General features: G+C 44.2%; 1 protein-coding gene and 1 non-coding gene across 2 annotated transcripts in view; both read right to left on the reverse strand.

Annotated features, from left to right (window-relative positions):
• Positions 1-14,132, reverse strand: part of LOC126456290 (nuclear migration and anchoring protein unc-84-like) — a 227,512-nt gene that overhangs the window by 12,492 nt on the left and 200,888 nt on the right. The window lies entirely within an intron of this gene.
• On the reverse strand, positions 3,998-4,072 carry Trnas-cga (transfer RNA serine (anticodon CGA)). Its single transcript has one exon. It is a non-coding gene; the product is annotated as a tRNA-Ser (tRNA).

Genomic DNA, 14,132 nt, shown 5'->3' on the forward strand with positions numbered 1-14,132 from the left:
TGTGGACCATACAAAATAATTGATATGCCACACACAAATGCTGTCTATCTTGCAAACACTATAATAGGGGCAATATAAAGGTCTATACATTGTAGACATGGTAAAATGATTTAAACTCTAAGGTGAACTTACGTTCTGTACAGGTCTGGCGGGGTGACGTCTGCCAGGCATTGAGTTAACTGTTTCGTTATTTCCTTTTAGTTTATGTGAAACAGTTTGTTCTCTCTTTTTCAGTCCTATCATCTTTCTGATATCTCTTATTATCCTGTCTACAAGTGAGTGTAAGGCAGTGACCATTGGAGAGAAAGAGACATATGCATGGGTCCTTGTGTTAGATATGTCACATGCTTGGGGAGAAGAGAACAGGAACTTTACAGCATGTGCCGCAAGTCAGTTGAGAAGCTTAGTTACAAACATGGGCACAATTAGCATTTTAAGAAGAGAAGAAGGAAATCAAGAAAGTAGTACTGTATTGACCATGACAGGAGGAAATAACATAAAACAATTATATCATATTATCACAGGTTAGAGTAAATTTGTTGGTGGGAGGTATTGCGCCCTTGAACCCCCACATGAACGATGGACCTTGCAGTTGGTGGGGAGGCTTGCATGCCTCAGTGATACAGATAGCCATACCATAGGTGCAATCACAATGGAGGATATCTGTTGAGAGGCCAGACAGATGTGTGGTTTCCCAAGAGGGTCAGCAGCCTTTTCAGTAGTTGCAGGGGCAACAGTCTGAATGATTGACTGATCTGGCCTTGTAACACTAACCAAAACGGCCTTGCTGTGCTGGTACTGTGAACGTCTGAAAGCAAGGGGGAACTACAGCCATAATTTTTCCCGAGGGTATGCAGCTGTACTGTGTGGTTAAATGATGATGGCGTCCTCCTGGGTAAGATATTCCGGAGGTAAAATAGTCCCCCATTCGGATCTCTGGGAGAGGACTACTCAAGAGGCCATCATTATCAGGAGAAAGAAAAGTGGCATTCTACGGATCGGAGCATGGAATATCAGATCCCTTAATCGGACAGGTGGATTAGAAAATTTAAAAAGGGAGATGAATAGGTTAAAGTTCGATATAGTGGGAATTAGTGAAGTTCGGTGGCAGGAGGAACAAGGCTTTTATCAGGTGAATACAGGGTTATAAATACAAAATCAAATAGGGGTAATGCAGGAGTAGGTTCAATAATGAATAAAAAAAATAGGAGTGCGAGTAAGCTACTATAAACAGCATAGTTAACACATTATTGTGGCCAAAATAGACACAAAGTCCATGCCTACTACAGTAGTACAAGTTTATATGCCAACTGGCGCTGCAGATGATGATGAAATTGATGAAATGTATGATGAGATAAAAGAAATTATTCAGGTAGTGAAGGGAGACGAAAATTTAATAGTCATGGGTGACTGGAATTCGACAGTAGGAAAAGGAAGAGAAGGGAACATAGTAGGTGAATATGGATTGGGGCTAAGAAATGCAAGAGGAAGCCGCCTGGTAGAATTTTGCACAGAACATAACTTAATCACAGTTAACACTTGGTTCAAGAATCATAAAAGGAGGTTGTATACATGGAAGAAGCCTGGTGATATTGGAAGGTCTCAGATAGATTATATAATGCTAAGACAGAGATTCAGGAACCAGGTTTTAAATTGTAAGACATTTCCAGGGGCAGATGTGGACTCTGACCACAGTCTATTGGTTATGAACTGTAGATTACAATTGAAGAAACTGCAAAAAGGTAGGAATTTGAGGAGATGGGACCTGGATAAACTGAAAGAACCAGAGGTTGTAGAGAGCTTCAGGTAGAGCATTAGGGAACGACTGACAAGAATGGGGGAAAGAAATACAGTAGAAGAAGAATGGGTAGCTTTGAGAGATGAAATAATGAAGGTAGCAGAGGATCAAGTAGGTAAAAAGACGAGGGCTAGTAGAAATCCTTGGGTAACAGAAGAGATACTGAATTTAATTGATGAAAGGAGAAAATATAAAAACTAAGTAAATGAAATGGGCAAAAGGAAATACAAACGTCTCACAAATGAGATTGACAGGAAGTGCAAAATGGCTAAGCAGGGATGGCTAGAGGACAAATGTAAGGATGTAGAGGCGCATATCACTAGGGGTAAGACAGATGCTGCCTACAGGAAAATTAAAGAGAACTTTGGAGAAAAGAGAACCACTTTCATGAATATCAAGTGCTCAGATGGTAACGCAGTTCTAAGCTAAGAAGGGAAAGCAGAAAGGTGGAAGGAGTATATAGAGGGTCTATACAAGGGCGATGTTCTTGAGGAGAATGTTATAGAAATGGAAGAGAATGTAGATGAAGATGAAATAGGAGATATGATACTGCGTGAAGAGTTTGTCAGAGCACTGAAAGACCTAAGTCAAAACAAGGCTCTGGGAGTAGACAATATTCCATTAGAACTACTGACAGCCTTGGGAGAGCCAGGCCTAACAAAACTCTACGATCTTGTGAGCAAGATGTATGAGACAGGCAAAATACCCTCAGACTTCAAGAAGAATATAATAATTTCAATCCCAAAGAAAGCAGGTGTTGTCAGATGTGAAAATTACCGAACTATCAGTTTAATAAGTCATGGCTGCAAAATACTAACACGAATTCTTTACAGACGAATGAAAAACTGGTAAGAGCCAACCTTCTGGAAGATCAGTTTGGATTCCATAGAAATGTTGGAACATGTGAGGCAATACTGACCCTACGAATTATCTTAGAAAATAGATTAAGGAAAGGCAAACCTACATTTCTCGCATTTGTAGACTTAGAGAAAACTTTTGACAATGTTGACTGGAATACTCTCTTTCAAATTCTGAAGGTGGCAGGGGTAAAATACAGGGAGCGAAAGGCTATTTACAATTTGTACAGAAACCAGATGACAGTTATAAGAGTCGAGGGGCATGAAAGGGAAGCAGTGGTTGGTAGGGGAGTGAGACACAGTTGTAGCCTATCCCCGATGTTATTCAATATGTATATTGAGCAAGCAGTAAAGGAAACAAAAGAAAAATTCGGAGTAGAAATTAAAATCCATGGAGAAGGAATAAAAACTTTGAGACTTCCTGGCAGATTAAAACTGTGTGCCCGACCGAGACTCGAACTCGGGACCTTTGCCTTTCGCGGGCAAGTGCTCTACCAACTGAGCTACCGAAGCACGACTCACGTCCGGTACTCACAGCTTTACCTCTGCCAGTACCTCGTCTCCTACCTTCCAAACTTTACAGAAGCTCTCCTGCGAAACATGCAGAACTAGCACTCCTGAAAGAAAGGATATTGCGGAGACATGGCTTAGCCACAGCCTGGGGGATGTTTCCAGAATGAGATTTTCACTTTGCAGCGGAGTGTGTGCTGATATGAAACTTCCTGGCAGATTAAAACTGTGTGCCCGACCGAGACTCGAACTCGGGACCTTTGCCTTTCGCGGGCAAGTGCTCTACCAACTGAGCTACCGAAGCACGACTCACGTCCGGTACTCACAGCTTTACTTCTGCCAGTACCTCGTCTCCTACCTTCCAAACTTTACAGAAGCTCTCCTGCGAAACATGCAGAACTAACACTCCTGAAAGAAAGGATATTGCGGAGACATGGCTTAGCCACAGCCTGGGGGATGTTTCCAGAATGAGATTTTCACTCTGCAGCGGAGTGTGCGCTGATATGAAACTTCCTGGCAGATTAAAACTGTGTGCCCGACGGAGACTCGAACTTGGGACCTTTGCCTTTCGTGGGCAAGTGCTCTACCAACTGAGCTACCGAAGCACGACTCACGTCCGGTACTCACAGCTTTACTTCTGCCAGTACCTCGTCTCCTACCTTCCAAACTTTACAGAAGCTCTCCTGCGAAACATGCAGAACTAGCACTCCTGAAAGAAAGGATATTGCGGAGACATGGCTTAGCCACAGCCTGGGGGATGTTTCCAGAATGAGATTTTCACTCTGCAGCGGAGTGTGCGCTGATATGAAACTTCCTGGCAGATTAAAACTGTGTGCCCGACCGAGACTCGAACTCGGGACCTTTGCCTTTCGCGGGCAAATGCTCTACCAACTGAGCTACCGAAGCACGACTCATGTCCGGTACTCACAGCTTTACTTCTGCCAGTACCTCGTCTCCTACCTTCCAAACTTTACAGAAGCTCTCCTGCGAAACATGCAGAACTAGCACTCCTGAAAGAAAGGATATTGCGGAGACATGGCTTAGCCACAGCCTGGGGGATGTTTCCAGAATGAGATTTTCACTCTGCAGCGGAGTGTGCGCTGATATGAAACTTCCTGGCAGATTAAAACTGTGTGCCCGACCGAGACTCGAACTCGGGACCTTTGCCTTTCGCGGGCAAGTGCTCTACCAACTGAGCTACCGAAGCACGACTCACGTCCGGTACTCACAGCTTTACTTCTGCCAGTACCTCGTCTCCTACCTTCCAAACTTTACAGAAGCTCTCCTGCGAAACATGCAGAACTAGCACTCCTGAAAGAAAGGATATTGCGGAGACATGGCTTAGCCACAGCCTGGAGGATGTTTCCAGAATGAGATTTTCACTCTGCAGCGGAGTGTGCGCTGATATGAAACTTCCTGGCAGATTAAAACTGTGTGCCCGACCGAGACTCGAACTCGGGACCTTTGCCTTTCGCGGGCAAGTGCTCTACCAACTGAGCTACCGAAGCACGACTCACGTCCGGTACTCACAGCTTTACTTCTGCCAGTACCTCGTCTCCTACCTTCCAAACTTTACAGAAGCTCTCCTGCGAAACATGCAGAACTAGCACTCCTGAAAGAAAGGATATTGCGGAGACATGGCTTAGCCACAGCCTGGGGGATGTTTCCAGAATGAGATTTTCACTCTGCAGCGGAGTGTGCGCTGATATGAAACTTCCTGGCAGATTAAAACTGTGTGCCCGACCGAGACTCGAACTCGGGACCTTTGCCTTTCGCGGGCAAGTGCTCTACCAACTGAGCTACCGAAGCACGACTCACGTCCGGTACTCACAGCTTTACTTCTGCCAGTACCTCGTCTCCTACCTTCCAAACTTTACAGAAGCTCTCCTGCGAAACATGCAGAACTAGCACTCCTGAAAGAAAGGATATTGCGGAGACATGGCTTAGCCACAGCCTGGGGGATGTTTCCAGAATGAGATTTTCACTCTGCAGCGGAGTGTGCGCTGATATGAAACTTCCTGGCAGATTAAAACTGTGTGCCCGACCGAGACTCGAACTCGGGACCTTTGCCTTTCGCGGGCAAGTGCTCTACCAACTGAGCTACCGAAGCACGACTCACGTCCGGTACTCACAGCTTTACTTCTGCCAGTACCTCGTCTCCTACCTTCCAAACTTTACAGAAGCTCTCCTGCGAAACATGCAGAACTAGCACTCCTGAAAGAAAGGATATTGCGGAGACATGGCTTAGACACAGCCTGGGGGATGTTTCCAGAATGAGATTTTCACTCTGCAGCGGAGTGTGCGCTGATATGAAACTTCCTGGCAGATTAAAACTGTGTGCCCGACCGAGACTCGAACTCGGGACCTTTGCCTTTCGCGGGCAAGTGCTCTACCAACTGAGCTACCGAAGCACGACTCACGTCCGGTACTCACAGCTTTACTTCTGCCAGTACCTCGTCTCCTACCTTCCAAACTTTACAGAAGCTCTCCTGCGAAACATGCAGAACTAGCACTCCTGAAAGAAAGGATATTGCGGAGACATGGCTTAGCCACAGCCTGGGGGATGTTTCCAGAATGAGATTTTCACTCTGCAGCGGAGTGTGCGCTGATATGAAACTTCCTGGCAGATTAAAACTGTGTGCCCGACCGAGACTCGAACTCGGGACCTTTGCCTTTCGCGGGCAAGTGCTCTACCAACTGAGCTACCGAAGCACGACTCACGTCCGGTACTCACAGCTTTACTTCTGCCAGTACCTCGTCTCCTACCTTCCAAACTTTACAGAAGCTCTCCTGCGAAACATGCAGAACTAGCACTCCTGAAAGAAAGGATATTGCGGAGACATGGCTTAGCCACAGCCTGGGGGATGTTTCCAGAATGAGATTTTCACTGAAAATCTCATTCTGGAAACATCCCCCAGGCTGTGGCTAAGCCTTGTCTCCGCAATATCCTTTCTTTCAGGAGTGCTAGTTCTGCACACAGTTTTAATCTGCCAGGAAGTTTCATATCAGCGCACACTCCGCTGCAGAGTGAAAATCTCATTCTGGAAACATCCCCCAGGCTGTGGCTAAGCCATGTCTCCGCAATATCCTTTCTTTCAGGAGTGCTAGTTCTGCACACAGTTTTAATCTGCCAGGAAGTTTCATATCAGCGCACACTCCGCTGCAGAGTGAAAATCTCATTCTGGAAAAATCCCCCAGGCTGTGGCTAAGCCATGTCTCCGCAATATCCTTTCTTTCAGGAGTGCTAGTTCTGCACACAGTTTTAATCTGCCAGGAAGTTTCATATCAGCGCACACTCCGCTGCAGAGTGAAAATCTCATTCTGGAAACATCCCCCAGGCTGTGGCTAAGCCATGTCTCCGCAATATCCTTTCTTTCAGGAGTGCTAGTTCTGCATGTTTCGCAGGAGAGCTTCTGTAAAGTTTGGAAGGTAGGAGACGAGGTACTGGCAGAAGTAAAGCTGTGAGTACCGGACGTGAGTCGTGCTTCGGTAGCTCAGTTGGTAGAGCACTTGCCCGCGAAAGGCAAAGGTCCCGAGTTCGAGTCTCGGTCGGGCACACAGTTTTAATCTGCCAGGAAGTTTCATATCAGCGCACACTCCGCTGCAGAGTGAAAATCTCATTCTGGAAACATCCCCCAGGCAGTGGCTAAGCCATGTCTCCGCAATATCCTTTCTTTCAGGAGTGCTAGTTCTGCATGTTTCGCAGCAGAGCTTCTGTAAAGTTTGGAAGGTAGGAGACGAGGTACTGGCAGAAGTAAAGCTGTGAGTACCGGACGTGAGTCGTGCTTCGGTAGCTCAGTTGGTAGAGCACTTGCCCGCGAAAGGCAAAGGTCCCGAGTTCGAGTCTCGGTCGGGCACACAGTTTTAATCTGCCAGGAAGTTTCATATCAGCGCACACTCCGCTGCAGAGTGAAAATCTCATTCTGGAAACATCCCCCAGGCTGTGGCTAAGCCATGTCTCCGCAATATCCTTTCTTTCAGGAGTGCTAGTTCTGCACACAGTTTTAATCTGCCAGGAAGTTTCATATCAGCGCACACTCCGCTGCAGTGTGAAAATCTCATTCTGGAAACATCCCCCAGGCTGTGGCTAAGCCATGTCTCCGCAATATCCTTTCTTTCAGGAGTGCTAGTTCTGCACACAGTTTTAATCTGCCAGGAAGTTTCATATCAGCGCACACTCCGCTGCAGAGTGAAAATCTCATTCTGGAAACATCCCCCAGGCTGTGGCTAAGCCATGTCTCCGCAATATCCTTTCTTTCAGGAGTGCTAGTTCTGCACACAGTTTTAATCTGCCAGGAAGTTTCATATCAGCGCACACTCCGCTGCAGAGTGAAAATCTCATTCTGGAAACATCCCCCAGGCTGTGGCTAAGCCATGTCTCCGCAATATCCTTTCTTTCAGGAGTGCTAGTTCTGCATGTTTCGCAGGAGAGCTTCTGTAAAGTTTGGAAGGTAGGAGACGAGGTACTGGCAGAAGTAAAGCTGTGAGTACCGGACGTGAGTCGTGCTTCGGTAGCTCAGTTGGTAGAGCACTTGCCCGCGAAAGGCAAAGGTCCCGAGTTCGAGTCTCGGTCGGGCACACAGTTTTAATCTGCCAGGAAGTTTCATATCAGCGCACACTCCGCTGCAGAGTGAAAATCTCATTCTGGAAACATCCCCCAGGCTGTGGCTAAGCCATGTCTCCGCAATATCCTTTCTTTCAGGAGTGCTAGTTCTGCATTTTTCGCAGGAGAGCTTCTGTAAAGTTTGGAAGGTAGGAGACGAGGTACTGGCAGAAGTAAAGCTGTGAGTACCGGACGTGAGTCGTGCTTCGGTAGCTCAGTTGGTAGAGCACTTGCCCGCGAAAGGCAAAGGTCCCGAGTTCGAGTCTCGGTCGGGCACACAGTTTTAATCTGCCAGGAAGTTTCATATCAGCGCACACTCCGCTGCAGAGTGAAAATCTCATTCTGGAAACATCCCCCAGGCTGTGGCTAAGCCATGTCTCCGCAATATCCTTTCTTTCAGGAGTGCTAGTTCTGCATGTTTCGCAGGAGAGCTTCTGTAAAGTTTGGAAGGTAGGAGACGAGGTACTGGCAGAAGTAAAGCTGTGAGTACCGGACGTGAGTCGTGCTTCGGTAGCTCAGTTGGTAGAGCACTTGCCCGCGAAAGGCAAAGGTCCCGAGTTCGAGTCTCGGTCGGGCACACAGTTTTAATCTGCCAGGAAGTTTCATATCAGCGCACACTCCGCTGCAGAGTGAAAATCTCATTCTGGAAACATCCCCCAGGCTGTGGCTAAGCCATGTCTCCGCAATATCCTTTCTTTCAGGAGTGCTAGTTCTGCATGTTTCGCGGGAGAGCTTCTGTAAAGTTTGGAAGGTAGGAGACGAGGTACTGGCAGAAGTAAAGCTGTGAGTACCGGACGTGAGTCGTGCTTCGGTAGCTCAGTTGGTAGAGCACTTGCCCGCGAAAGGCAAAGGTCCCGAGTTCGAGTCTCGGTCGGGCACACAGTTTTAATCTGCCAGGAAGTTTCATATCAGCGCACACTCCGCTGCAGAGTGAAAATCTCATTCTGGAAACATCCCCCAGGCTGTGGCTAAGCCATGTCTCCGCAATATCCTTTCTTTCAGGAGTGCTAGTTCTGCATGTTTCGTAGGAGAGCTTCTGTAAAGTTTGGAAGGTAGGAGACGAGGTACTGGCAGAAGTAAAGCTGTGAGTACCGGACGTGAGTCGTGCTTCGGTAGCTCAGTTGGTAGAGCACTTGCCCGCGAAAGGCAAAGGTCCCGAGTTCGAGTCTCGGTCGGGCACACAGTTTTAATCTGCCAGGAAGTTTCATATCAGCGCACACTCCGCTGCAGAGTGAAAATCTCATTCTGGAAACATCCCCCAGGCTGTGGCTAAGCCATGTCTCCGCAATATCCTTTCTTTCAGGAGTGCTAGTTCTGCATGTTTCGCAGGAGAGCTTCTGTAAAGTTTGGAAGGTAGGAGACGAGGTACTGGCAGAAGTAAAGCTGTGAGTACCGGACGTGAGTCGTGCTTCGGTAGCTCAGTTGGTAGAGCACTTGCCCGCGAAAGGCAAAGGTCCCGAGTTCGAGTCGCGGTCGGGCACGCAGTTTTAATCTGCCAGGAAGTTTCATATCAGCACACATTCCGCTGCAGAGTGAAAATCTCATTCTGGAAAAACTTTGAGGTTTGCCGATGACATTGTAATTCTGTCAGAGACTGCCAAGGACCTGGAAGAGCAGCTGAACGGAATGGACAGTGTCTTGAAAGGAGGATATAAGATGAACATCAACAAAAGAAAAATGAGGATAATGGACTGTAGTAGAATTAAATCAGGTGATGCTGTGGGAATTAGATTATGAAATGAGACATTTAAAGTAGTAAAGGAGTTTTGCTGTTTGGGGAGCAAAATAACTGATGATGCTCGAAGTAGAGAGGATATAAAATGTAGACTGGCAATGGCAAGGAAAGCGTTTCTGAAGAAAAGAAATTTGTTAACATCGAGTATAGATTTAAGTGTCAGGAAGTCGTTTCTGAAAGTATTTGTATGGAGTGTAGCCATGTATGGAAGTGAAACGTGTACGATAAATAGTTTGGCAAAGAAGAGAATAGAAGCTTTCGAAATGTTGTGCTACAGAAGAATGCTGAAGATTAGATGTGTAGATCATGTAACTAAGGAGGAGGTATTGAATAGAAGTGGAGAGAAGAGAAATTTGTGGCACATCTTGACTAGAAGAAGGGATCGGTTGGTAGTGCATATTCTGAGGCATCCACGTATCACCAATTTAGTATTGGAGGGCAGCATGGAGGGTAAAAATCATAGAGGGAGACCAAGAGATGAATACACTAAACAGATTCAGAAGGATGTAGGTTGCAGTAAGTATTGGGAGATGAAGAAGCTTGCACAGGATAGAGTAGCACGGAGAGCTGCATCAAACCAGTCTCTGGACTGAAGTCCACAACAACAACAACAACAACATAAAGTATTGTAGGATAACTAATAGTAAGTGCCATCACAACACGGAAACAGTAGGGTCATAAATATTAATATAAAATCTGAGCAAGGTGGAAATGCACAGCTAGTAATAAATCAGAAAGTGTAAATGATAAAGAAGTATAACGTATTCTAAAAATGATATTATAAGTAGGATACAAGACTTTATATAGAAATGAAAAATGACAATACTGTGTACCTGATACATGGCAAGTTCAGATTTTATGGAGAAGTAGACCCAAAGAATGGAGGACTTACACCCACATCATGTGTACCCATGGGTGGAATGACCTGTGCTGCTTTTTATTAGGTAACAGAGGGCAAGTGGACCTATAAAGAGGATGATTTACACCTTAGGTCAGGTGGATCGACTGATGACCTCAGATGTTAAGTCCCCTAGTGCTCAGTCAGGTAGATCCAAAAGAAGAATGACTCATACCATTGTAGTGAAGGGACACATGGCACCTCAATGGAAAGGTAATTGCTAAATATCTGCCCATAGAAGAGGTATACACAAACGTCCATAAGGAATATGTTCAAAAAGAAGCACTCTCCTGAACAAAGTAATGTGGTGACCTGATTGAGTGTATTTGCATAATCTGAGTACCTTTCTACTGCAATTTAAAGACAAGAGTTTCTGAGATTGGTTATAGATAAGCATACTGTTAATCCCAGTGTCAGAAGTAATTTCTCAGCCAAATAAAAGAAGCATATGAAATAATTTACTAGTAAGTCCGCAAAAAACAGATACGTTTGCTGAGATTTACAATAAATGAAGTATGATTTAAAACATGTGGCCAACTATGTGGCTAAGCTGAAATAAAATAATTTGTTAAATGTATTATCTTAGAGGAAATAAAGAAACTTGGAAAAATGGAGATAAATTTTGGATAAGGAGCAAAGCTCCAAGTGGTGCATACATAAGAAAATAACAAAGAACGGATGAATAATTTTATATATTATAAAGGGATAGCAAATTCGAATTAGAATAGTATAACTGATAATTACAAGAAAGGTAGAAGAAAGGAGTATGGTGATTGTAATGGTTTCACGACAAATACAAACTGAATTGAAAGAAATGTTTATGCGAGTCCCAAGAGGACATAGACTGACAGTATTATATATTGAAGGTTGAAGAATCATCTGATTGTGAAGGTGTTAAATTCTAGAAGCACATCACCTTTTGTCTCAGTGGGAGAAGGAGGGGGGCATTGAAGTCTGACATGCCATTATGGGAATGAAATGTCCAACTTGCAGGTCTACAACAGTTGATGAAAATGTTCATGAGTTAAGATAGTTAGTAAGTAGGAAGTACCCCACTTTCAGGATGTATTTTATGGTCTGTGCAGATCCATGTTGTACCGATTCTGTGATAATGGAGAGGTGGACCTCGAACGTATGCTTTACTCTGCTGGGTGGAGTCATCTGCTCCGTTGTGCCACAGGTGAAGCGCATTGAGAGAATGTGATCTCCATAACCTGAAAGAAATGCTCAGCAGTGAACGAATGATGCTGAAATATTTTTGTAACAATTGTTTTTGTCTTGATGGACTCTGATAGACAAAAATGATCTTGTTTGACTAGAATACAGGCAGATGTAGATGCTCTGGTATCATCTAGAAATGTAAGTTAGGCAATATATGAAGTTTAAACTACCTTGGTGTGCTATTCCAATGGATACATCAAACAACAGAAATTTCTTTCAGCATCTTTTGAGGCAAAAGAAGAGGTTCACTGAGAAGAGCTGATCCATGGTTAAGGGGGCACTGATTAGCAAAACCCATTTAGCACAAGAAATATGGCAATCGATAAATATATTGCAAATACTTTGAAGAATTAATCTATGAAAATACTATGGATCGAGTAAAGAACTGTTTTACCTATCAACACCTATCACCAAAATAGGAAAACTAGGAAGGAATATTTCATCCCCACAACCTCCAGAGAAGCTAGCCATAATAAATTATGTCTGGAATGTGGGAGCATGCCTAAAAGATCACTGCCCATGCTGTGATCAAGGCTGTTTTGCCTGTAGCAAGCTTGGACACTTGAAGCTGGTCTACCATAGGCAGAAATCAACCAAATGGTTTGTTACATTTCTGTGTGTCATCTGGCTTGTGGTCTTGTCACTGTGTAGGGCACTGCTGCAACTCTCAGTAAGGCTCAACATAAACATCAATGGGAACAGTTGTGTCTTTAGTAATCTGGAGACATGCCAGCTCAATGGGTCCCCCCACTGGCGCAGGATACTCAACACAGAATGTGGTGACTGTGCCTTGACCCTTTGCTTTCGAGAAGTCTTCTCTGTCCGAAGGATATGCTTTGTGGCATGCTGGTTGGTGATTGCCCCCTTGATATGCAGGGCCTGGCAGTCTGCAGGAGGCAGAAGTATGGAGCAAGTATGCATGAGGTATAGCAGGGGATCAGTCGACACAGGGTGTCCTCCCTGCTGTGCCACACTGGTGTTGTCATTCTGGTGCCAGTTGCTGTTGGCGAGCAGAACTGGAGTGCAGTTGCAATGAACAGTAAACACAGACTCTGTTCAAAAGTTGCTCTGCCTTTGCACTGTAACAAGACTCTCGGAGTTAGCCTGGCTTGTATATCTACAGTTAATCCCTGGATAAATTTTCAAATTGTTAATTATTGGTCTGGTGGATTGTTTGTCAAACCATGTTTGCTCTATGTGGCCACTCTGTTAGTACAAGGTGTGTTCCTGTGAATCGAGTTTGCATCACTGTTAATTGTGAATGGAATTAACTGCCTTGTGCCCTGCTTGATATAGCTATCACATCTTGATTGTTACCAGTTGTGGCCAATATTCAGCAAATTTGTTTCTTATCTGAGTTCATCCATGATTTGTCAATGAATTCCTCCCCAGCACGCTAAAGATTACATTCCAACTTAAGTTGGATTTCGCTGTGCTCTTTCTGCCTGTGGACAGTTTTAGCTTGGTGAATACCTTGTGCCGTCAAAGTGCGGTATTCTTGGTAGTTAAAACTTTGTGGAAATTTTCATTCTGTTCAAGGTCAAAGTCCTGAATGGCTCTGCAGATTACCTTTCATGAATATTAATTTGATTCTTAATAACAGAATTTATATCAACTGTATCTGCAGTTTATTACACAGTATTGAATCTGAGAAACTTTGAGCTGAATTTTATCTCCAGTTCAAATTGCTCTGAGCACTATGGGACTTAAAATCTATGCTCATCAGTCCCCTAGAACTTAGAACTACTTAAACCTAACTAACTGAAGGACATCACACAACACCCAGTCATCACGAGGCAGAGAAATATCTCCAGTTGTTTTCTTCTTTAATGATCCTGTATTTTACTGTTGTGGTAAATTGATTAAGTGAATTGTATATTAATGTTGGTTCTGCATGTGTTATAGAAGCTGTTGTCATTGTACAGACCATGCTGGTTGTTGTTTCTGCTTGGGTCTCATGTATGAAATTGAGACATGCAGCCAACGTTGATTGCCAACTGTCAGTAGTGTGCTAATTTGTGTTTACCCTTTTCAGGGTACTGCACTATGTAATGATCATGGATACTTGTTGTTATGCTTTTCTCTGTAAGCTGCAGTTCTTTTTGGTTATTAATGAGGTTGCTCAATTGTGATAGATTTTTGCTGTTAAGATGCTTTACATTTGAATAGTTTGAAATCTTACTTGCTATAAACTGTGTTAATGATATTTGTTGTTATACTATTCTCTGTAAGCTATAGATTTTTTGGTCATTAATCAGGTTGCTCAATTGTGATGGACTTTTATTGTTAAGAAAATATATATTTGAATAGTTTGAAAGCTTGGTTGCTACAAGCTGTGTTACCCTATTGGTGTTCGTAAGATACTAACATTTGCCTGGGGCAAAATTCGTTCATTCAACTTACATCAGTACCTAAGATTTTTTTATTTTAATTGTGAAATTAATTCTATGCATCATTAATATTGTTTTTATCAAAGTTTTGGGTCATAAGGGTGTTTAGCTTGCACACCT

This window comes from Schistocerca serialis, chromosome 2 (assembly GCF_023864345.2).
Source record: "Schistocerca serialis cubense isolate TAMUIC-IGC-003099 chromosome 2, iqSchSeri2.2, whole genome shotgun sequence".
Classification (NCBI taxonomy): Eukaryota; Metazoa; Arthropoda; class Insecta; order Orthoptera; family Acrididae; genus Schistocerca; species Schistocerca serialis.